Raw genomic sequence first — 25,392 nt, 5'->3', positions numbered from 1 at the left:
ACAGACACCTATAATGAGGCAATCATGGGACATGAGTGTTTGAACTACTCTATCTCATGTCATCATTTTTTAAAGTTCCTCAAACTTATTAATGCCTGTAGAGGAGTCTGTATCATCTAAGACAGTCCTCTTTGATTTCTGCTCGTTCCCCACTAGACTGTTGTAACCAATTAAAATGTTTTCCTAACCATGTATTTCTAGTTGGCACATGGGATTCTATCTTATCTAAAAGGTTGGTTAAACAGGAAGCAGTTTTTTGAAAAGAAAAGAAAGTGATACTTCCTATTAACTTCGATGGTGAGCTAAGCTGATGTTATTCACCATCTGATGTGATGTGAGATGTCCAGCACCAGCTATGGATAATTGTTTCTGAAAACGTTCATTCTGAATGCAATCGACCTTAGTCCTGCACTGTCCAATATGGCAGCTACCAGCCACACGTACCCATTGAGCTCTTCAGATGTGACCAGTCCAAACTGAGATGTATAAGCATAAAATACACACTGGATTTCAAAGATAGAATAAAAATAAAAAGAAAGTAAAGTAGCTCATCAATAATTATTATACTGATTACATATTTAAATGATTACATTTGAGCTCTATTCGGTTAAATAAAATATATTATTAAAATTAATTTCGCCTTTTTCTTTTCATGTATTTAATGTGGCAACCAGGAAATTTAAAATCACAAATGGGGCTCTCATTTGGGGCTCTCATTACACTTCTATTGGAGAATGCTGCCTTACACTCAACTTCTAGTTTATAGGAAATGCAAAAGAAAGAAGTTAAAAGGCACCTAGTGGAAACAATTAGCCAAAATCAGAATTCAGAACACACTACAGCAGAGTTCCATAGAGTGTGGATCACAGACTGCTGCTGTTCTGTATAACTATTTGTTATCAGACCACCAGACTGGGAGCTTGCACAAGAGTCGAAATCAATGGTGTCACATCTTACACCCGCTGCTGGTTCAGGTGACATCATTTTCATAGCAATACTGAGTCAACAAAGAAAACCTCTCCCTTCATATTGGGGAGGGGAAGAACAACTATAAAAGACGTTTTGGGGACAAATGGGGAAATATGACTAGAAGCAGATTAAATGTGCCTTCTCACTCCAGGCCATTTTTTGAATGAACTTCCTGAGGCAGAGTTTGAGAGAGAAGCCAGTGAACTCTTCTTGGGCTGGCTCTAGCCACCCGACAAGATATTGTACCTTGTTACTAGCCTGTGGAGTGCAAAAGTAGAAGCAGATCAAAGCATACTTAATTTTTAATGGAATCATACTACCCAGGAGACCCCAAGCTTGGTCACCAATCCTATGTGTTTGCTAAATCCCTTGTAGGGGAAAAACTTTTCCTTTCTTCTCTTCTAGGTTCTTTGGTGGGTCAAATAATTAAATAGGTATAAGACAGATGAACAGGAGAAAAACAAATCTACTTTCACACGTACGGGAGCCCCAGAAAGACATGAATGGCTCCCAGCAGCCAGGCAATTGAAGCTTATATACCAGTCTGAGCTAAGGAGAAGGGGCTAGGGGTCTGGGGTCTCAAAGGGAAGGAAGACAAATCAGGAAGATAAGAGCAAATGTTTGGTAGACAAATGTTTGCTAGGCCATGCAGGTAAGTTTTTCTGATATAAAAAGTTACTTGGGTATTAGCTCTCCACTGGTACAGGCCCTCTATCTAAATTCTTTTAGGCAGTTAAGAGGGGGGTAAAAACCTCTTCTTGAGTCTGTAGGGCTTTGATCTTCATCTCAGAATAATCCACATGCCAAAGTGGCACATTCTGGGGTCACATATTCTGCTCCCCCTCACCCTAAAGCAATGTCTAGACTCTGAACCCATGTCAACAGAAAGTGAGTCCCTAAAAACACAGCCCCCAAAACGGACATCTTCTAGATCATCCATCTCAGGTGACCATAGAGGGTAATGGACAAGACAGATCCTCCCTGATTTCAAAACCAACAAGAGCCAGGCACTTGACTCCCTAGTCAAAAGATGAAGTCTCCATTCTTTGCCAGGGCAGGGAGTCCTCTCTAATTTTGTCTAATGTGATATTAGATAGAGCAGCTACCCCTGTTTGTTGTTTTCCATTCTCCCCCTTTCCATTATAAGAGGATTTTTTTGACCTTCAATGTGAAGATTTTTAAACATACACAAAAGTAGAAGAAATCATATAATGAACAGTTTATCACTCAATTCAACAATCACCAACACTTTGACAATCTTTTCCTATATCTTCCCCCATTTTCTTTGCTGCGGCATTTTAAAGCCAATACCGGAGATCATGTTCTTTCACACATAAATTAAGTGGGAGTTTTTAATTTTTTCTATTGTACTGATCTTCTTTCTCTGTCGACCATTATCTTGAATTGTTTGCAGCGATAAACTTTTTATTTAACACATGCAAACAAATCATTAGAAGGTACATGCCATCAGCATAAGACATAGAGGTCGTAGAACCTGCAGCTGAACGCAATAACTGTGGTACCTCTCTTTAGTAAAGAGGTTGCTGTGTTTCCAATTATACATGGTTAGGGATTTTTGAAGGTGTATAATCATATGTGAAGACGATATGAACACCACATTGCTCTCCTTGGGTTTCAAACTCCCATACTTTCTTTGGTAAGAAGCGTCTTTCCAAGTCAAATATAAAACTCAACTGATTCCAAAACTAATCAAGTCTTGTTCTTGTTTAGGGCTTAAAATGCACCTTCACATGAGAAAACTTTTTTTTTTTTAAGATGCAGTGGGTTCTGAATAATTCAAGGGCTTGAAATCTAAATCTAAAACTAGCAGTCAGTCATCCTAGGCTTTTAACAAGATAAGGTGAGCTATCTTTTTCTATGTCAAACTCAGAGGAGAAAAAAAAAAAGCTTGATTTGCATTATCCTCGAGAAATTTAAATGAAAATGGAGGTGTTAGAGGTGTGTGTGAAAGACTTTGGCAATAGGTGGAGGAAGGAGGGCAGAGACTGTTGAAAGTAACAACTAAAGTGGTACAGTGTGTTCCTCAAGGCACTCTCACTCCAGTAAGCAGACTTCCTCTGGCACTGAGCTTAAGAGGTTACACGCTGTCAGACAGAATACTGAGGGTGCTAAGATCTCATACAGTTTAAAAATTCCGTTTACTGTCTTCAGGGAAGAAGTGAATTTTCCAAAGGTTTCTTTAGTTTGAGCCTTCTAGGTTTCCTTGCTTCTTAGTCACACAGTATAACATTTGTCAGGGATGAAAACGTCTAAAATAGGTCACCCTCCTCTCTGTAAATAGGTAGTTCACACCTGGTAAAAACCACTTATTCATTTTGAAAACAGCCTCAAGGAGAAATGGCTGTGACATTGAAGAGAAGATGTCCTAGGATATTTTAGGGAGATAAAAATGGATTTTCCTTTAAGAACTTCTTTGAGATCATTATTTTCTGGCTAAATATTTGTTTGGGTTTCTTTTATTGTATTAATCTTTTCCCCACTCTTTTTAAAAATTTTTACTGAGGTATAGTTGATTTATAATGTTGTGTTAGTTTCACATGTACAGCAAAGTAATTCAGTTATACATACATATATATATATATATATATATATATATATATATATTCTTTTTCAGATTCTTTTCCATGATTGGTTATTACAAGATATTGAATAGAGTTCCCTGTGCTATACAGTAGGACCTTGTTGTTTATCTATTTTATATAAGTAGTGTATATCTGTTAATCCCACACTTCTAATTTAATCCCTCCTCCTTTTCCCTTTGATAACCATAAGTTTGTTTTCAATGTCTGAGTCTGTTTCTGTTTTGTAAATAATCTCATTTGTATCTTTTTTTATAGATTCCACATATAAGTGATATCATATGATATTTGTCTTTGTCTGATTTTCTTCACCTTGTGTGATAATCTCTAGTTCTATCCATATTGCTGCAAATGACATTATTTCATTCTTTTTATGGCTGAGTTAACATTTCATTATATATAGATAGATAGAAAGATAGATAGATAGACAGATAGATAGATAGATAGATGCCACATCTTCTTTACCAATTCATCTGTCGATAGACATTTAGGTTGCTTCCATGTCTTGGCTACTGTAAATAGTGCTGCTATGAACATAGGGACATTGGGGTATGTGTATCTTTTCAGGTTAGGGTTTTTGTCTTTTCTGGATATATGCCTAGGCATGGGATTGTTGGATCATATGACAACTCTATTTTTAGTTTTTTAAGGAACCTCTATACTGTTCTCCATAGTGGCTTCACCAATTTACACTCCCATTGACAGTATAGGAGGGTTCTCTTTTCTCCACACCCTCTCCAGCATTTATTATTTGTAGACTTTTTGATGATGGCCATTCTGACCAGTGTGAGGTTTTATTGTATTATATTTTTTAAATGAGTAAACTTTTAGCTAAAATGTTTTACATACTTTGTTATCTATGTGAAGCAAATAAGTTTGTCGTTATGGTCATCTATTTAATTATGACACTGAAAATGTACCTCAATAACATACAAAGAAAAATAAAACAATATTTCAGAGTTCTGTACATGACTGTAAGAGACTGAATACACAAATGGACAGTGACTGGGCCATACATGACAATAGAACTCAGACCCAGACTATAGGCCCAGACAATCAGTACTTTATCAAAGACTGCCAGCTTTCCTATTTTATGTCCCTGCTTCCAACTCAAAACCAACCAGAGAAAAGCAACTACACACCTCAAACCAATCTCAGAAGAGGCGCACTTCTAGTTAGTGCACCTTCAGCTCCCACGGCCAACAACCTCCAACTGTTATTGATAAGTTTGATAAGAGTGTTTTGTTATTGATTGTCATGTTTGGCACACTTGGTGGAATGAGGCTTTTCCTTTTCATCATGTCTTTGCTCTTTTGTGCTACTGTCTTGTGTTGTGCTGTCAAAAATCACTGTTCATTCCAAGAAAGAATCACAGGATAGAGCTCGATAAGCCTGTTGTTCCAGCCAGCCTCACAGACTGTTCAGTTTGTGGTTTTCACAGAATCTGTGTCCATTTGGACAAACTTAGCTGTGGGTCACCAATAAAACCAGATGAGATTCCTTCCTTCCTCACTTTTCTGTCCTGAGAGCTTGGCTTGGATCCAAAGAGAGCATCCTTTCTGGTTTTCTGCTTGCAGGGGATGAGTTTGGGAGATACAGGTTGTTAGCTCTGTGCTCAGAGCAGCCATTACATTGGGGCTCCAAGACACCCCTGTGTTCACTGCAGCATTGTTGAAATAGGCAAAATATAGAAACAACCTAAGTGTCTATCAATGGCTGAATGGATAAAGAAGATGTGATATATACATACAACAGAATACTATTCAGCCACAAAAATGAATGAAATATTTGCTATTTGTGACAACATGGATGGCCCCCAAGGGCATTATGCTAAATGAAGTAAGTCAGACAGTGAAATAAATAAGATGAATACTGTATGATCTCACTTATGTGTAGAATGTAAAAACAAACAAACAAACAAAAAACCAAGCTCATAGACACAGAAGAGATTGGTAGTTGCCAAAGGCAGAGGGAGGGGAGTGGGTGAAATAGATGAAGAGGGTCAAAAGGTACAAACTTGCAGTTATAAAAAAAAAATGTCATTGGGATATAATGTATAGCATGGTGACTATAATTAATAATACTGTATTGCATATTTGAATGTTGCTAAGAGAAAATTTTAAAGTCCTCATCACACAAAAAAGATTGTAACTATGTATGGGGACAGATGTTAACTGGATTTATTGTGGTGATCATTTTATAATACAATTTTATAATTATAATATATATAATATATAATATATATAATATAAATATAATTATAATATAATTTTATAAATAATATAATTTTGTAAATACCAAATTTTTAAAAACTTGACAGAAGCAGAGACCTGAAAGTTACCTGCATGTTGGGGCTTGCCCTTTCATGTCACTGGAAACCCTATTCCACATGGGAAAATAGCCCAGAATAGCTTCCTGGAGGATGAGAGACCCTGTGGCAAAACTCTGGTCATCCTCTCCCTCCCAGCCATCTCCTTTGAGTCCCCAGACATGTGACTGAGGCCATCCTACACCAGCCAGTACTAGTCAAGCTGATGGAGACCAGAAAAATCACCTACCCAACCCCTGTATCAGGAAAAATAATAAATCTGTGCTTTCAGAAAGAATATATATATAAGTCATTTATATCTGATTTTGGAACATATTTTAAAATATATTTTTCTTATTAATTTGTCTAATATTTTAGGAATCTATGACATTTTAAGGACAAATGAATCTAAACAATGAACCTCTAATTCAATAAGAATTAAAAAAAAAAGTTCCATTTAATTGCCTGTTCAATATTCATTCCTCATCCTCTATCCAAACCCCAAGCAATCCAACTTTCAGACTAACACAAAGTACCAGCAGAGATTTACCTCTGAGACTGATACGCTCTTTGGTTGGGGGTGATAATTAAATATTCTGATTTTAAAGGCTTCTCACTAGACAAATGACTGTATTATGGTGTAAACATAGATATAAAACATTAAATTTTGGCTACATTAGGTAAGAGGCTCTGCTGAGCTGTACTAATAAAAATTTGAAGGCAATATTTGTTTCATGTTATTCACAGTGGTCTGTGAATTGCATTGGAAGATGGGAAGCCTGAATTTGATTCTTGGATTTGAAAATAGCTGTGTAATTATGTATTTTGTCTCCTGGTGTTTTAGCTTCCCAATCCATAAAAGGTTTTGCATTCACACCTTATTGTTTTCAAAATAGCTCAGAAACTCTTTGAGCTTGAGCTTAGTGGAAAAGTGAGCCCAGTTCTCTGCTATAAGTTTACCACAGTGAAAATATACTTTCCCAGTAACTCTATTTCCCTGAGATTTATCAAGAAACTGTCATTGCCTTAAAAACACTCCTGGTGGTTCTGTGGGCTTGAGAAAGCCACAAGTTTATTTTCACTGAAATAAAAATGCTCTTAGTGGTTTTCTCTTCTTTTATTATTTCTGAAATAGGCTAAGCAACCTTTGGAACAGAGATATAAAAGTGATGAAATTGAAACGATTTCTCATTTCAGCCCAGATTAGTGCAAAAACCTATCCCTTTGATGAAAGGCCCAGAGCAACTCATTATTTCTTCTGTTTATTCACTTTTGCAACAATTTTTTTTTTTAGCTAATAATGCTCTAGATCAAGTTTCTTTTGAGGAAACTAAAAAGAATGAGACATGCCTTGTGACAACAAAGCCCTTTATGACCTAAGAATTGATCAAATAAAAGTAACAAATTTTGCTAAAACCTAAGGCAGAATGTGGAAAGTGTAATAGGGAAGAGCAAATCTGATTCCATATTGGATTAGTTTCTTTTACTTTAACCTTTGTATTCCATTGCTTTTGCTACAAGTTAAGAATATTGCCCGTAGCCTGAAATATACAGGATAGCCCATTCTCAAGGCTCTCACCTCTAAAAGTATAACTCTTCTCCATTCACATAGAGATAAAAAGTTGCAGAGCAGAGAATAACAAGTTGCCTTGTTGGAGGTTTATAAGAACATCATGACCTGAACTAGGTGGACATCTTCAAGAACAAAGGATTCTGACACCAAGAAATTTGTAACAAACAGCTATACTCCCTCCCCTTTTACTGTAAAAGAAGCCTGGATTCTAACTTGGGTAAGATGTTTCTTTGGGACACTAGTCCACCATCTTCTCAGTCTGCTTGCTTTCCAAATAACATTACTGTATTAGGGAAGAACAAATCTGACTCCATATTAGATCTGTTCCTTTTTACTTTAAACTATGTGCTTTGTTGCCTATGCTAAGTCATGCTGACTGTGCCCATTCCTGTGACCCCAGGCTGACCTCACCCAACCTGGGGTCTGCACCTTTTGTAAAGAATGTTGCCTATAGCCTGAAATATACAGGATAGCCCATTCTCAAGGCTCTCACCTTTAAAGGTATAACAGTTTTCCAATCTTAACAAGATAAAAAGTTCCAGAACAAAGAATAGCTTTTTTTTTTTTTTTTTTTTTTTTTTTTGGTGGTTTACAGGAACATTGTGACCTGACTTAAGTGGACAGTTGCTAGAACAAAGGATCCATCATCAAGAAGTCTGCAACAAGTAGCCATGCTCTTATCCCACCTTACCTTTAAAAATGCTTTCTGAAAGCCTTCAGGGAATTTGGGGTTTTTCTGGGGCATGAGCCACCTGTCTCCTTGCATGGCTCTGCAATAAACTTTCTCTGCTCCAAACTCTGATGCTTTGGTATTGTTTGGCCTCACTGTGTGTCCAGCACATGGACTTGCATCTGGTAACATTGTTACTCCTTGCCCCAACACCTCATCTCTTGATTTATTGGCCTGTTGTGCAGCGAGCAGTATGAGCTTAGGACTCGGTAACAAAAGGGAAATTACAAGCAACATTTGTAGATATTTAGAGAGGGAGAGAGTACTTTAAGTGTACATCAGGGAAGGTTTACGCAGTATTTGAGGTAGGCTTGGATGGGTGGGTAGGATTGCAAGAGGCTCATAGGACATTTTCCCTCTCTGAGATTGTTATCCTTACTATAACACAGCAAAATATAGCAAAAGGCTTTGGAAACTTCAACTACTGTGCAAGTGTTAGACAATCATAATTACTATACCTAATTTTAAAGGTAGTTTTTCCAAAAGTATACCATCATTAAAATAATTATTTTTTAATGTCTTCAAGAAACACGTAATATTTGCAGAAATCAGTAATAAAGGGTAAATAGGTATGGCATAGCTGCTCTGGTGAACAGGGAAACTGATCACATCATTCTCAAGCTACTCTGGACCCTGGACTTGACAAATGTCTACATTTATGGCTCCCAAACTGCAGCAAGGCAGCCAGGGTGTTACAGTGAACTCACTGGGGTGCTGTGGGATGTTTTACATTTTTTATGGGAACGCAGTTGTTAAAGGCAATGCAAACTACTAGTTCAACGTAGTTCACAGTTTCAATATGAGATCATACTACATGCCTTTTAACAACATCCATCTTTGCCAAACTGCATTTTTGGCAGTTGTGTGACAGAAAGCAAATACTGCAGACAAATCAATGTGGAATGGAAAGTGAGGGTGGAATACAATCTGATCCAAGGCTTAAGAAACTGTGCAGTGCTCACCAGGTAACCAATATCCCATTAGTAAGTAAGTGTAGTCACTAAGAATTTTTAAAATATTGTTTTTCTTTCAATTTTTTTCCAAATGGCTACTAAGACATTTTAATACTTACTAAGTTATTGGACTTCACTGCTTTCTAAGTAGAACGGTCAGATATTTCTTTTGGTCTAGGGTATCCATGAAGAAGTAATGGGACACACTGAATAAAGAAAGCCTGGGACCTGTGCCCTATCTATTGACCAGAAGTCCAATCATAAGAGTAGCTACATCATCCAGGTCTGTTTGAAAGTGAGGCTAAGAGGTTTAGCTGAGAGAATACTGATCATGAAAACTATCACTGGATGGTAGATCTCATGGCTTAAACCAGCCTTAAAACATGTTGTTTGCTCTTTAAATTGTAAACATATCTTGTCAAATTCTTTATTTCTTCTTTTTGAAACAAATATGCAATACCGTGTCCTAATGTACATTCTTTTATAACCAAAGCACCCTTCCTGAGGAAAAGTGAGTAAGGAGAGTTAAAACATCTTCAGAGGATTTGAGAAGATGGCGGAAGAGTAAGATACGGAGAGCACCCTCCTCCCTACAGATATATCAGAAATACATCTACACATGGAACTGCTCCTATAGAACACCCACTGAACGCTGGTGGAAGACCCCAGACCTCCCAAAAGGTAAGAAACTCCCCACGTACCGGGATAGGGCAAAAGAAAAAAGAAAAAACAGAGACAAAAGGATAGGGATGGGACATGCACCAGTGGGAGGGAGCTGTGAAGGAGGAAAAGTTTCCACACAGTTGGAAGCCCCTTCACGGGCAGAGGCTGTGGGTGGTGGAGGGGGGGAGATTCGGAGCCACGGAGGAGAGCGCAGCAACAGGGATGTGGAGGGCAAAGCGGAGAGATTCCCGCACAGAGGATCGGTGCCAACCGGCACTCACCAGCCCGAGAGGCTTGTCTGCTCACCCGCCGGGGTGGGCGGGGCTGGGAGCTGAGGCTCGAGCTTTGGACGGATCCCAGGGAGAGAACTGGGGTTGACAGCGTGAACACAGCGTGAAGGGGGCTAGTGCATCACAGCTATCCGGGAGGGAGTCCAGGAAAAAGTCTGGAACTGCCAAAGAGGCAAGAGACTTTTTCTTGCCTCTTTGTTCCCTGGTGCTCGAGGAGAAGGGATTAAGAGCGTCGCTTAAAGGAGCTCCAGAGAGGGGAGCGAGCCTCGGCTAACAGCGCGGACCCCAGAGACAGGCATGAGACGCTAAGGCCGCTGCTGCCGCCACCAAGAAGCCTGTGAGCGAGCACAGGTCACTCTCCACACCTCCCCTCCAGGGAGCCTGTGCACCCCGCCACTGCCAGGGTCCCGTGATCCAGGGACAACTTCCCCGGGAGAACGCACGGCACGCCTCAGGTTGGTGCAACATCATGCCGGCCTCTGCCGCTGCAGGCTCACTCCGCATTCTGTACCCCTCCCTCCCCCCAGCCTGAGTGAGCCAGAGCCCCTGAATCAGCTGCTCCTTTAACCCCGTCCTGTCTGAGCAAAGAAAAGACGCCCTCAGGCGACCTACACACAGAGGCGGGGCCAAATCCAAAGCTGAGCCACGGGAGCTGTGAGAACGAAGAAGAGAAAGGGAAATCTCTCTCAGCAGCCTCAGGAGCAGCAGATTAAATCTCCACAATCAATTTGATGAACCCTGCATCTGTGGAATACCTGAATAGACAATGAATCATCCCAAAGTGAGGAGGTGGACTTTGGGAGCAAGATAGATAATTTTTTCCCCTTTTCCTCTTTTTGTGAGTGTGTATGTGTATGCTTCTGTGTGAGATTTTGTCTGTATAGCTTTGCTTTCACCATTTGTCCTAGGGTTCTGTCCATCCGTTTTGGGGGTTTTTCTATACTTTAAAAATATTTTTCTTAATAATTATTTTTTATTTTTTACTTTAATAACTTTATTTTACCTTTATTTTATTTTATTTTATCTTCTTTCTCTCTTTCTTTTTTTCTTTCTTTCTTTCTTTCTATTTTTTCTCCCTTTTATTCTAAGCTGTGTGGATGACAGGCTCTTGGTGCTCCAGCCAGGTGTCAGTGCTGTGCCTCTGAGGTGGGAGAGCCAATTCAGGACACTGGTCCACAGGAGACCTCCCAGCTCCACATAATATCAAATGGCGAAATACTCCCAGAGATCTCCATCTCAACACCAAGACCAAGCTTTGCTCAACGACCAGCTAGCTACAGTGCTGGACACCATATGCCAAACAACTAGCAAGACAGGAACACAACACCATCCACTAGCAGAGAGGCTGCCTAAAATCATAATAAGGCCACAGACACCACAAAACACACCACCAGATGGGGACCTGCCCACCAGAAAGATGAGATCCAGCCTCATCCACCAGAACACAGGCACTAGTTCCCTCCACCAGGAAACCTACACAATGCACTGAACCAACCTTAGGCACTGGGGACAGACACCAAAAACAATGGGAACTATGAACCTGCAGTCTGCAAAAAGGAGATCCCAAACACAGTAAGATAAGCAAAATGAAAAGACAGAAAAACACACAGCAGATGAAGGAGCAAGGTAAAAACCTACCAGACTTAACAAATGAAGAGGAAATAGGCAGTCTATCTGAAAAAGAATTCAGAATAATGATAGTAAAGATGATCCAAAATCTTGGAAATAGAATAGAGAAAATGGAAGCAACATTTAACAAGGACTTAGAAAACCTAAAGAGGAAACAAGCAATGATGCACAACACAATAAATGAAATTAAAAATACTCTAGAAGGGATCAATAGCAGAATAACTGAGGCAGAAGAACAGATAAGTGAACTGGAAGATAAAATAGTAGAAATAACTACTGCAGAGCATAATAAAGAAAGAAGAATGAAAAGAACTGAGGACAGTCTCAGAGAACTCTGGTACAACACTAAACAAACCAACATTTGAATTATAGGGGTACCAGAAGAAGAAGAGAAAAAGAAAGGGATTGAGAAAATATTTGAAGAGATTATAGTTGAAAACTTCCCTAATATGGGAAAGGAAATAGTTAATCAAGTCCAGGAAGCACAAAGTCCCATACAGGATAAATCCAATGAGAAACATGCCAAGACACATATTAATCAAACTATCAAAACTTAAATACAAAGCAAAAATATTAAAAGCAGCAAGGGAAAAACAACAAATAACATACAAGGGAATCCCCATAAGGTTAACAGCTGAACTTTCAGCAGAAACTCAGCAAGCCAGAAGGGAGTGGCAGGACATATTAAAAGTGATGAAGAAGAAAAACCTACAACCAAGATTACTCTACCCAGCAAGGATCACATTCAGTTTTGATGGAGAAATTAAAACCTTTACAGACGATCAAAAGCTGAGAGAATTCAGCACCACCAAACCAGCTTTACAATAAATGCTAAAGGAACTTCTGTAGACAGGAAACACAAGAGAAGGAAAAGACCTACAATAAGAACCCAAAACAATTAAGAAAATGGGAATAGGAACATACATATTGATAATTACATTAAATGTGAATGGATTAAATGCTCCCACCAAAAGACACAGACTGGCTGAATGGATACAAAAAAAAGACCCATATATATGCTGTCTACAAGAGACCCACTTCAGACCTAGGGACACATACAGACTGAAAGTAAGGGGATGGAAAAAGATATTCCATGCAAATGGAAATCAGAAGAAAGTTGGAGTAGAAATTCTCATATCAGACAAAATAGACTTTAAAATAAAGACTATTACAAGAGACAAAGAAGGACACTACATAATGATCAAGGGACCGATCCAAGAAGAAGATATAAAAATTGTAAATATTTATGCACCCAACATAGGAGCACCTCAACACATAAGACAAATACTAACAGCCATAAAAGGGGAAATAAACAGTAACACAATCATAGGAGGGGACTTTAAGACCCCACTTTCACCAATGGACATATCATCCAAAATGAAAATAAATAAGGAAACACAAGCTATAAATGATACACGAAACAAGAGGGACTTAATTGATATTTTTAGGACATTCCATCCAAAAACAACGGAATACACATTATTCTCAAGTGCTCATGGAACATTCTTCAGGATAGATCATATCTTGGGTCATAAATCTAGCCTTGGTAAATTTAAGAAAATTGAAATCGTATCAAGTATCTTTTCCGACCACAATGCTATGAGACTAGATATCAATTACAGGAAAAGAGTGGTAAAAAATACAAACACATGGAGGCTAAACAATACACTACTTAATAACGAAGTGATCACTGAAGAAATCAAAGAGGAAATTAAAAAATACCTAGAAACAAATGACAATGGAGACACGACGACCCAAAACCTGTGGGATGCAGCAAAAGCAGTTCTAAGAGGGAAGTTTATGGCAATACAATCCCACCTTAAGAAACAGGAAACATCTCGAATAAACAACCTAACCTTGCACCTAAAGCAATTAGAGAAAGAAGAACAAAAACATCCCAAAGTTAGCAGAAGGAAAGAAATCATAAAAATCAGATCAGAAATAAATGAAAAAGAAATGAAGGAAATGATAGCAACGATCAATAAAACTAAAAGCTGGTTCTTTGAGAAGATAAACAAAGTTGAGAAACCATTAGCCAGACTCATCAAGAAAAAAAGGGAGAAGACTCAAATCAATAGAATTAGAAATGAAAAAGGAGAAGTAACAACAGACAGTGCAGAAATACAAAGGATCATGAGAGATTATTACAATCAACTCTATGCCAATAAAATGGACAACCTAGAAGAAATGGACAAATTCTTAGAAATGCACAACTTGCCGAGACTGAACCAGGAAGAAATAGAAAATATGAACAGACAAGTCACAAGCACTGAAATTGAAACTGTGATTAAGAATCTTCCAACAAACAAAAGCCCAGGACCAGATGGCTTCACACGCGAATTCTATCAAACATTTAGAGAAGAGCTAACACCTATCCTTCTCAAACTCTTCCAAAATATAGCAGAGGGAGGAACACTCTCAAACTCATTCTACGAGGCCACCAACACCCTGATACCAAAACCAGACAAAGATGTCACAAAGAAAGAAAACTACAGGCCAATATCACTGGTGAACATAGATGCAAATATCCTCAACAAAATACTAGCAAACAGAATCCAACAGCACATTAAAAGGATCATACACCATGATCAACTGGGTTTTACTCCAGGAAATCAAGGATTCTTCAATATATGCAAATCAATTAATGTGATACACCATATTAACAAATTGAAGGAGAAAAACCATATGATCATCTCAATAGATGCAAAGAAAGATTTTGACAAAATTCAACACTGATTTATGATAAAAACCCTACAGAAAGTAGGCATAGAGGAAACTTTCCTCAACATAATAAAGGCCATATATGACAAACCCACAGCCAACATCATCCTCAATGGTGAAAAACTGAAACCATTTCCACTAAGATAGGAACAAGACAAGGTTGCCCATTCTCCCCACTGTTATTCAACATAGTTTTGGAAGTTTAGGCCACAGCAATCAGAGAAGAAAAAGAAATAAAAGCAATCCAAATTGGAAAATAAGAAGTAAAGTTGTCACTGTTTGCAGATGACGTGATACTATACATAGAGAATCCTAAACATGCTACCAGGAAACTACTAGAGCTAATCAATGAATTTGGTAAAGTAGCAGGATACAAAATTAATGCTCAGAAATCTCTGGCATTCTTAAACACCAATGATGAAAAATCTGAAAGTGCAATTAAGAAAACACTCCCATTTACCATTGCGATAAAAAGAATAAAATATCAAGGAATAAACCTACCTAAGGAGACAAAAGACCTGTATGCAGAAAATTATAAGACACTGAGGAAATAAATTAAAGATGACACAAATAGATGGAGAGATATACCATGTTCTTGGATTGGAAGAATCAACATTGTGAAAATGACTCTACTACCCAAAGCAATCTACAGATTCAATGCAATCCCTATCAAACTACCAGTGGCATTTTTCACAGAAATAGAACAAAAAATTTCACAATTTGTATGAAAACGCAAAAGACCCTGAATAGCCAAAGCAATCGTGAGAACGAAAAATGGAGATGGAGGAATCTGGCTCTCTGACTTCAGACTATACTACAAAGCTACAGTAATCAAGACAGTGTGGTACTGGAACAAAAACAGAAATATAGATCAATGGAACAGGATAGAAAGCCCATCAATAAACCCACACACATATGGTCACCTTATCTTTGATAAAGGAGGCAAGAATATACAGTGGAGAAAAGATTGTTTCTTCAATAAGTGGTGTTAGGAAAACTGGACAGGTACATATAAAAGTATGAAATTAGAACACTCCCTAACAGCATACACAAAAATAAACTCAAGATGGATTAAAGACCTACATGTAAGGCCAGCCACTATCAAACTCTTAGAAGAAAACTTAGGCAGAACACTCTATGACATAAATCACAGCAAGATGCTTTTTGACCCACCTCCTAGAGAATTGGCAATAAAAACAAAAATAAACAAATGGGACCTAATGAAACTTAAAAGCTTTTGCACAGCAAAGGAAACCATAAACAAGATGAAAACACAACCCTCAGAATGAGAGAAAATATTTGCAAATGAAGCAACTGACAAAGGATTAATCTCCAAAATTTACAAGCAGCTCATGCAGCTCAAAAACAAAAAAACAAACAACCCAATCCAAAATTGGGCAGAAGATCTAAATAGACATTTCTCCAAAGAAGATATACAGATTGCCAACAAACACATGAAGGAATGCTCAACATCATTAATCATTAGAGAAATTCAAATCAAAGCTACAATGAGATATCATCTCACACCAGTCAGAATGACCATCATCAAAAAATCTAGAAACAATAAATGCTGGAGAGGGTGTGGAGAAAAGGGAACACTCTTGTACTGTTGGTGGCAATGTAAATTGATATAGCCACTATGGAGAACAGTATGGAGGTTCCTTACAAAACTACAAATAGAACTACCATACGACCCAGCAATCCACTATGGAGCATATACCCTGAGAAAACCATAGTTCAAAAAGAGTCATGTACCAAAATGTTAATTGCAGCTCTATTTAAAATAGCCAGGACATGGAAGCAACCTAAGTGTCCATCAACATATGAATGGATAAAGAAGAGGTGGTACATACATACAATGGAATATTACTCAGCCCAAAAGGAAACAAAACTGAGTTATTTGTAGTGAGGTGGATGGACCTAGAGTCTGTCATACAGAGTGAAGTAAGTCAGAAGGAGAAAAACAAATACCACATGCTAACACATATATATGGAATCTAAGAAAAAAAAAAAGGTCATGAAGAACCTAGGGGTAAGATGGGAATAAAGACACAGACCTACTAGAGCATGGACTTGAGGATATGGGGAGGGGGAAAGGTAAGCTCTGACAAAGTGAGAGAGTGGCACGGACATATATACACTACCAAACGTAAACTAGATAGCTAGTGGGAAGTAGCCACGTAGCACAGGGAGATCAGCCTGGTGATTTGTGACCACCTAGAGGGGTGGGATAGGGAGGGTGGGAGGGAGGGAGACACAAGAGGGAAGAGATATGGGAACATATGTATATGTATAACTGATTCACTTTGTTATAAAACAGAAACTAACACACCATTGTAAAACAATTATACTCCAATAAAGATGTTTAAAAAAAATCTTCAAATTCATATAATAGTTCGGGTCTATATTTCTAGCCCCACCACTAACGTTTTTGAGGTCTGAGAAAGGGTATATATATAGTTGCCTTTATCCCACATATCTAAATATTTGAAAGTTATAAATCAAGCTATCAAATGGTTACATAAAATATGTTCTATCCTCTTATCATGAAAAATAATACCTTCATAGTGACTGGAAGGCCATGTCCTAAATCCCAAGAGTCCCACTCAGGAATATGGCAGCATTAGGAGAGCCAGTCAACAGACAGCCAAGCTAGTCCTCCCACTTTGCTGTTATCTTACACCGACTGCCCTACACAAGGTCTTCTACACTGCAAGAGGTTTTGCAGGCAGCTTGGGACACCCAGCTGGCACATACTTTCTAGGTCCACATCACTGCAAACCACCTCCACTCAGATCTAAACATACATGTCATGGTATTAAATCCCTTAAGAGGATGGATCCCAGGGAGATATTATGCAGACCTGGGAAGTGAGCAGGTGAGCTTGGGACTGTCTGGGCAGGAAACACCAGGTTCCTGGGTACCCATAGTGTAGTGTAGAAGGGAGGGAACAAAGACTATTGATGAAAACAACCCTTGGCCCTGTGGACTCCTCACCCCATGGGGAGGGTTGTACCTGATGTTGAGTCAGAGAGGGTCATCTAAAGCCAGGATTCAAGGCAGGTGTCTCTTGTGCCAGTTCTAAGGATGATGCTAAAATTTGCATATATCTTGGCCCTCCTTAGGATTTAAAGAAACTTTGTTCCCAGACACAAACCCCTTCCTTCCTAATCACTTCCTGTCAAAAGAATGAGTGCTCTTGGTTATGTGGGTTTTCCTTTTTAACATGCAGAAAATACAAAACAAAGTTGGCAACAGGCAGAACTTGACCTTCTGTTCTTGTGATATTTCTGACATCACTTGGGCGGAAGATGTGTGCCAGATGAGCACTTTAGTCAGATGCTTCATCCGCAGGGCAGTTCACTATGTCTACCTTCCCAGATGCTCCAAGCCTCTGACACTGTCCTGGATGCAGGAAAATATGAAAATCCAAGAAAGTCCTTAGATCCCAAGGGGACAATGTGAGCCAAGGCATTCCCATTCTGAACTGAAAATCCCAGTAGCACTGGTGTGTGGCCTTGAGCAATAAATAGCATCCTTAATTTATTCATTTAGTTCACTGGGGCATTTAATGAGCACCTCATGTGAGCCTGGCACATGGCTAGGCATCGTGTGTCAGACATCATGTAAAATCACCCCATGAGCCTTCCTATAACTATACACTAGCATTACATATCCTGTTTTAAGATCACTTTCTACTAATTACCATGATTATCATTGTCAAGTTATTACATAATGATATTATGTCATAGTTTCTTTTACAGTTTCGAGATGCCCAAATGACCATTTCAGACCCTTTAGCCATCATTTCATTTCATATTATAAAGAGCTGTCAAACAAATTTCTTCCTACAGCTAATGTACTGAGGTCACATCATTTCTTATTCTCTATTAAATATAATCTATTATACTGTAGATTGCATATGTTTATTGATGACTCTTTTTTTGTTGTTTGTTTTTTGGTACAGTTTTAGAACAACAGTTCAAAAAGCAAGAAGAGGCGATCTCTGTATCAACTGCCTTCTAATCTGTTTTGCAAAATATTTGGAAAGAAGAAGGATGTTTCAGATGGAGACTAAATAAGATGAGTCAAATAGAAAGACCTGGTCTTCATGCTTTGACACCACCAACACTGACTGACTGACATAGATCCTGATCCTGAGGCTCTTTGTTAGGTATAAACCTAAGGAAGTGACAGCTATCAGGCTGGATACTAACATCAATCCTCAATGTTAGTTTATAATGGTATATTATACAATGTTAGTTTATAATGGTATATTCTCCTATAATGAACAGCATGCAGTGATAAGTCAACCTGACTTCCTAATCTACCTGGAAGTTTTGTTTCGCATTTTAAATTCATTAGATTGAGGTGCTTATTTCTATTCCAGACTCTGTATGTTTTGATATAGTGAGTCTAGCCAACTATAAGCAGAAACAAGCCTGAATGTCCCCATGTTCAGATTCTAAACCATGATGACCAAGACCATCAAATGTGAACTTGAACTCTGATGCCCCTGGCAAGAGAAGACCCACTAAAAGTCTTAACAAGAGACATGTATTGATATGCAATGTAGGTGAGTTCTAGGCCACTTCCTGATGGCCCAACCAAGTAATGTACATAGCCTGCCCCTCCTCTGACTCTATGCTGACCCCACACAGATGCATCAATCTGGAAGGACATCCCTGAACATTCTGCACACCTGTCTCTGTATTGCCTCTGCTTCAAACTTCAGCATTGCTATAAGGTTATCAAAATTTGTATTGAACTTTGATTTTTGTATTGTTCTTTAGTGGGGTTTTTTTCAAGTGCATTTCTTTTGAGAGTAGAATCTAGAATTTAAATTCTAATTCAACATCTAAAATAAGCATATCACATTTCTAAGTGCTAGGGATGTTTTTTGAATGACTCTGGTCCAAAAAAAAAAAAAGAGGGGGAGGGTGTAAAAAACTCTCTCTGAGTATTATCAACATGAATGCCAATGATGTCAGAAAAGTTGGCCACAGAATGCTTCTCCCATGCTAAATGTCAGGAAAATACATCACAGTATCAAAAAGCAAAAAAGGCAGAGATGTAGCTTGTACAGTAGTATAAATGAATGAACACTGGCACTACTTCTTCAGCACTTATTATATAAAGTCCTGAAATCCTGCCTTGAGTTTATAGGAATCAGCCTCACCAGAATTTTGGAAGTAACAGATTGTTCTTACTATGATAGTGGAGTCTGCCAATGTAAAATTGTGTAGAGAATCCAATCTTCTTTTTCCTCCTGAAAGTTGAAGCTGAAGCATCCGTGGTAAAAATATGAGACTTAAATCAGCACTAGTGTCTGTGAGTCTTTAAACACCTAGATTACTTTAGATTTTACTCTAAAACTTGAGTGTTCCTATCACTCATGAAAGCGCACACAGATAACCACTTGAGGTTGTATTTGGATCTTAAGACATGGGAACATAGGGTGCCTGGAAGTTGGAGAACAGAGGTGTAGTGGATGCCATGGTGTCCTACGCAGACCCCCTCCAGGATACGAGCCTCATTCCTCCAGCTTCTGACCATCTTGAAAAACACAGCTGACACCTGCTCTAGGACTGATGTTAGGACCAAGAAAGCTGCCTACCCAGCACTCAGCTGATATCCTTCCCGGGACTGGCCCACAGGAGCTACCTCCATTGAGGTCCCTCCCATGGGCAGCCACCAAGGACTGGCCTATGCATGAGTGTAAATGTCCCCCCTCCCTCACCTTATCGGTAGCTCCACAAAGGATCAACTGAAGACTTTGGTGCAACCACATCTCAGCTTAGCCTCTTCCTCTGCCCAGCCCTGCTTCCCGAGCTCCCTTATCCATGTCGATGGCAAGGACACTCCCCAATAAAGCTCCTGCACCTTTTAGAGTTGTCTAGTTCTCTAGGTAATAGCTCCGAGCCCAGGAGAGAACATCTGTGCTCTAGCATCTCTTCTGAGAAAGTGATCCTACCTTAGTCTGCTAGGCTGCCATAACAAAATACTGAGACTGGGTGATTAAGCAACGTTCCAAAGGCTAGAAGTCCTAGATCAAGATGCCAGCATGGTCAGTTTCCGGTGAGAAGCTTGCCAGATGGCTGCCTTCTTACTGTGTCCTTATCCGGAAACAGTAAGTTCTCTGATGTTTCTCCTTAAAAGGACATGACTCCATCATGAGGGCCATACCCTCATGACCTCATCTCAACGTAACTGCCTCCCAAAGGTCTCATCTCCAAATACCATCCCACTGGGGGTTAAAACTTCAACACAGGAATTTGCAGGGGACACAAACATTCAGTCCATAACAGATCCTGACTTCCCATCCCTTCAAATAGACTTAATATCCTCTTAACAAGCTGTACATTGGGAAGAATTATAAGCAGTGGTTAGAGCCACAGCTCTGGAGTTCTAGGACATCCTCTGTGTGTGTGTGTGTGTGTGTGTGTGTGTGGTGCTGTACCCACGTGTGCATGTGTACAATGCTGAGTCCACCATGTCTGAATGTTGTAACCTTGGGCAACTTACTTAACTCTCTGAGCCCAGTTTCTTTATCCATAAAATGAGGATGGTAATAACAGCATCTGCTACAAAAGACCACTGTAATATGTAAAGTGGTAGGCACAGGGCCCGAGTGTCATAAAAAAAAAAAAGAGAGAGAGATAAATTAGGGGGGTTGGGATTTAGATATACACACTACTATATATAAAATAGATAACCAAAAAGGACCTACTGTATAGCACAGAGAACTATAATTAGTATCTTGTAATAACCTATAATGGAAAAGAATTTTAAAAAAGAATATATATATATATATATATATATGTATAACTGAATCACTTTGCTGTACACCTGAAACCAACACAACATTGTAAATCAACTATATTTCAATAAAAATTTTAAAAATCAATAAATACAATTATGACTGTTATAGAGTTCTATGTTTGGGTGTTTAAATTTTAGGGCATGCTCTGAGGTTTTTCTGCCATGTTTCTCCTGCCCCAATGGGCTGCTTCTGGGGCAGAGACCAAGTGTTTCATAGCTCTGTGTCCCCTCTGCCTGGTGACTTGCCTGACACAGAGTGATCATTCAGCCACTGTTCGTGGAATTGATTCAAGAAAGCTGGGGAAATTTAGCGGGAATGAAGGCAATGAATGGATTTTAGGATTTTCCTGAAGGCCTAACTAAATAGCAGTTAACCACAATAAGCCACTGCTTAGAAATGACAGAAATACATATTTTTGCTCATTGATTTCCATAAGCTAACATTTCTTTTATTCATAACCCATTTACATTATAGGTCTGTCTGCTTTGTTGGTATGCAAACCCTTTAAAATCTGGGCACCCTAGAGAAAAATGTTGTTCCAACATGGGTAAAGTACAGCAAACTCGCTGCATCTCCAACAACAGAAATCATGAAAGGTAACTAGTTTTAATAACGTGTTTTAGGTAAGAAAATCACAAAGTTCCGTGAGTGCTCATTACAGCAGTCATAGTGCAAATGGCAGCACCAGAATTTTGAAATATGGTTTGTCATGAGTCCTCTTCCTACACCCACCTCCAGCCTCCACTGTCTGTTCTACCTTCTGGTCTGAAACTTTCCAAGTTTTAATCTCACCATCAGACGTTTCTGTGACTCGTGTATCATCCTCATCAATATCTTTTCATGCCATCTGCCGTAGTCTCTTTACTTAAGTCTGGGCTGTGGGTGCTCTAGGCACTATTGGCTATGAGTGGACCTCAGAGAGCTTTATGTCACACTTTGAATAAATAGGCAGCAAAATCAATTTAAGCATTTTTAACCTCACCTTTGAGTATTTGCCATTTGTAAAGAAGACAAAGTCACACAAAATTTCTTCACTCACTGTTACAATTTTGCTATGCTTCCTTCTAGACAATATTAGATAAAGGTCTTTCGTTTGCAAGGAGCAGCCACATCCTTGCTGATATAAACAAAACCCAGGACAGACTTAATTAGACATGTGCCGGCAACATTCAGAGAATCAAAGGAGATGCTGAGCTGCCAGGCTTCAGGGAAGCAGGCACCCACAGAGAAGGCCTGGCAGCCAGAGAATATGGAATCTCTAGGGGCCACCATGAGTGTGACTCGATTCCAATGACTACCATGCTGTGGGTTGGCTTTCAGTTTCAGTTTCTAGGAGAGAGAGTTCGATCAGCCAGCGGGGGCCAGATGCTCTTCTCTGGATGAATCAGCTCAGACAAGAAAGCAGAGTGATGGATAGTCCTGGAAAGGGCAAGTACAGGGTCAGGGTCACGGACCCACTGCTGGGGCTGGAAGGTAAAGTGGGGGATAGAAACCCCAGGGTCTGTTTCCAAGTAAAAGAGAGAATCCTGGGAATAAAAGAAATGCCCAGTATCCACACTTTGTTACATGTGTATGTAATTCTAAAGATGTCCTTATACTTTTTATAATGAAAGAATTACACACAGTTAGGGAACCTGCCTTTTCTCACTGGTGTTGTAACTTGACCCTATTTTCATTTATAGCCAAGTGATTAAAAGTGTGGACTCTGGGTCTTCCCTGGTGGCGCAGTGGTTGAGAATCTGCCTGCTAATGCAGGGCACACGGGTTTGAGCCCTGGTCTGGGAGGATCCCACATGCCACCGAGCAACTGGGCCCGTGAGCCACAACTACTGAGCCTGCGCGTCTGGAGCCTGTGCTCCACAACAAGAGAGGCCGCGATAGTGGGTGGCCCGCACACCTCAATGAAGAGTGGCCCCCACTTGCCACAACTAGAGAAAGCCCTCGCAAAGAAACGAAGACCCAACACAGCAAAAAAAAAAAAAAAAAAAAAAAAGTATGGATTCTGGAACCGGGCTTCCTGGATTAAAATCCAGTCTCTGCTATTTAATAGTTTGGGCAAGACACTTAACCTCTCTGCGCCTCAGCTTTCCCATCTGTAAAACAGAGATAATACATCTCTCATGGAAAAGTTATGAAGGTGAAATGAATGAATATGTGTAGAGTTCTTCGCATCCAGTAAGGGCTCCAAAAGGCTAAGTCATGTATATACATACATCCTTAGGCATTTTTTTCCTGGTAAATGTTTAAAGGTGGAGTTTTTATGTCAAAGATTGAACAAATTTTTAAGACTTTCATAGAGAACACATGTCAGATTGTGGCTCTTCTTTGCTAAAAAATGGTCCAGTGCCTTCTGATAGCACTCAGAGAAAATGGAACGTTCTCATCCTAGCCCACGATTCCCCGCACAACCTGGTCGATGACACCTCTGTGACGTTACTTCCTCCTTTTCTTCCCTCACTTCCTTGAGGAAGGTCTTCCCTTTCTTTCCCAGAACTCTTGCCCTTTCCCCTCCCTGCAATATTCCTCCCCCAGAATCCCACCTGGCCTGCTACTCACAGCCGCTCAAACGCAGCTGCTCCAGAATGGCCTTCCTCACCACCACCCCCACCTAAAATGGCTACCTCCACACTCCATGGCCCTCTCCATGCTTGTCTTTCTTATGAGTCCTTGTCACTAATATCCCTGATACGTGATATATTCATATCACATTTATCTCCTGTCCCCCTTTCTAGAATGAAATGGGGATTGAATATAGATTGCCAAATTCCCCTGTAAGCAGGCAGTGTGTGCCTGTTCATCTCTGCACTGTTTCAATTACCAATATTTTACGTCTTTGCCAATCGTACGGGCAAAGCATCTCTAATTGTTTTTGCTGCAGCACTTCTGACAGAAGTCATCTAGTTCCTGCTGAATGCTTCCAGCCACAGAGAGCTCTTTCCACCCATTACAGGACAAGTCCCACAGTTGGAAAGTCAAGCTTCCCTTAGGTTGAGCCAAAATCAGCCTGTTGAACTTCCCTGTGAAATCCTACTCCAAGTTAATTTGTCCTTTTGCCACACTCACAGTCAGGATTCCTGCAGGGATGTGGCTCTTACATATACAGTGTTGGTTCTGTGGTGTTAGAGAGGGCTGAGTAACAAGTAGCAGGTGAGATTTCAAGAACTTTGGAGCCCAGAGCCCAGGCTCCACACTTACCGTTGCCGAGACTATAAGAAGGTATACCAGCACTTCTGAGGGGACAAATGAGGCTGTTTCTGGTGGTGCTGAAAAAAAATGCCTGCCAGAGTCAACTGCCACTGCTAGAGTGATGCTGACAGGAACCAGAAAAACCAGGAGGGAAGCCCATTCTCCATTCCTGCCACTTTCCAATTTCCCTTCTGTTGGCAGGACTTGAGTCAACTACCAAGGATGCCTGGGAAACAGAGGCCAGGCCTCAGCATCACAGAGAACAGTATAGAAGGGTGGGTTTGGGCACTGAGAGATAACAATGAAAAAGAAGCACACCCAGTCTACAAATAACAAATGCTGGAGAGGGTATGGAGAAAAGGGGAAAACCTCGTACACTGTTGGTGGGAATGTAACTTGGTGTACCCGCTGTGGGAAACAGTATGAAGGTTTCTCACAAGAACTAAAAAAGAATTACCCTAGGACCCAGCAATTCCAATCCTGGGTATATATCTGAAAAAAAAATAATTTGAAAAGATACATGCACTGCAATGTTCATAGCAGCATTATTTACAATAGCCGAGACAAGGAAACAACCTAAGTGTCCATAGACAGATGAATGGATAAAGAAGCTGTGGTATATATAGACAATGGAATACTACTCAGCCATAAAAAATAACAAAATTTTGCCATTTGCAGCAACATAGATGGACTTGGAGGGCATTATGCTAAGTAAAAAGTCAGACAGAGAAAGAGAAATACTGTATGATACCACTTATATGTGAAATCTAAAAAAAACAACAAACTAGCGAATGTAACAAAAAAAAGCAGCAGACTCACAGATATAGAGAACAAACTAGTGGTTCTCAGTGGAGAGATGGGGGAGGGGAAGTATAGGGGTGGAGGAGGGAGGCACAGACTCTCGGGTGTAAGATGGGCTCAGGGATGTATTGTACAGCACAGGGACT

The sequence above is a fragment of the Mesoplodon densirostris genome, chromosome 15 (assembly GCF_025265405.1).
Source record: "Mesoplodon densirostris isolate mMesDen1 chromosome 15, mMesDen1 primary haplotype, whole genome shotgun sequence".
Classification (NCBI taxonomy): Eukaryota; Metazoa; Chordata; class Mammalia; order Artiodactyla; family Ziphiidae; genus Mesoplodon; species Mesoplodon densirostris.
Note: the sequence above shows the minus strand (reverse complement) of the source record.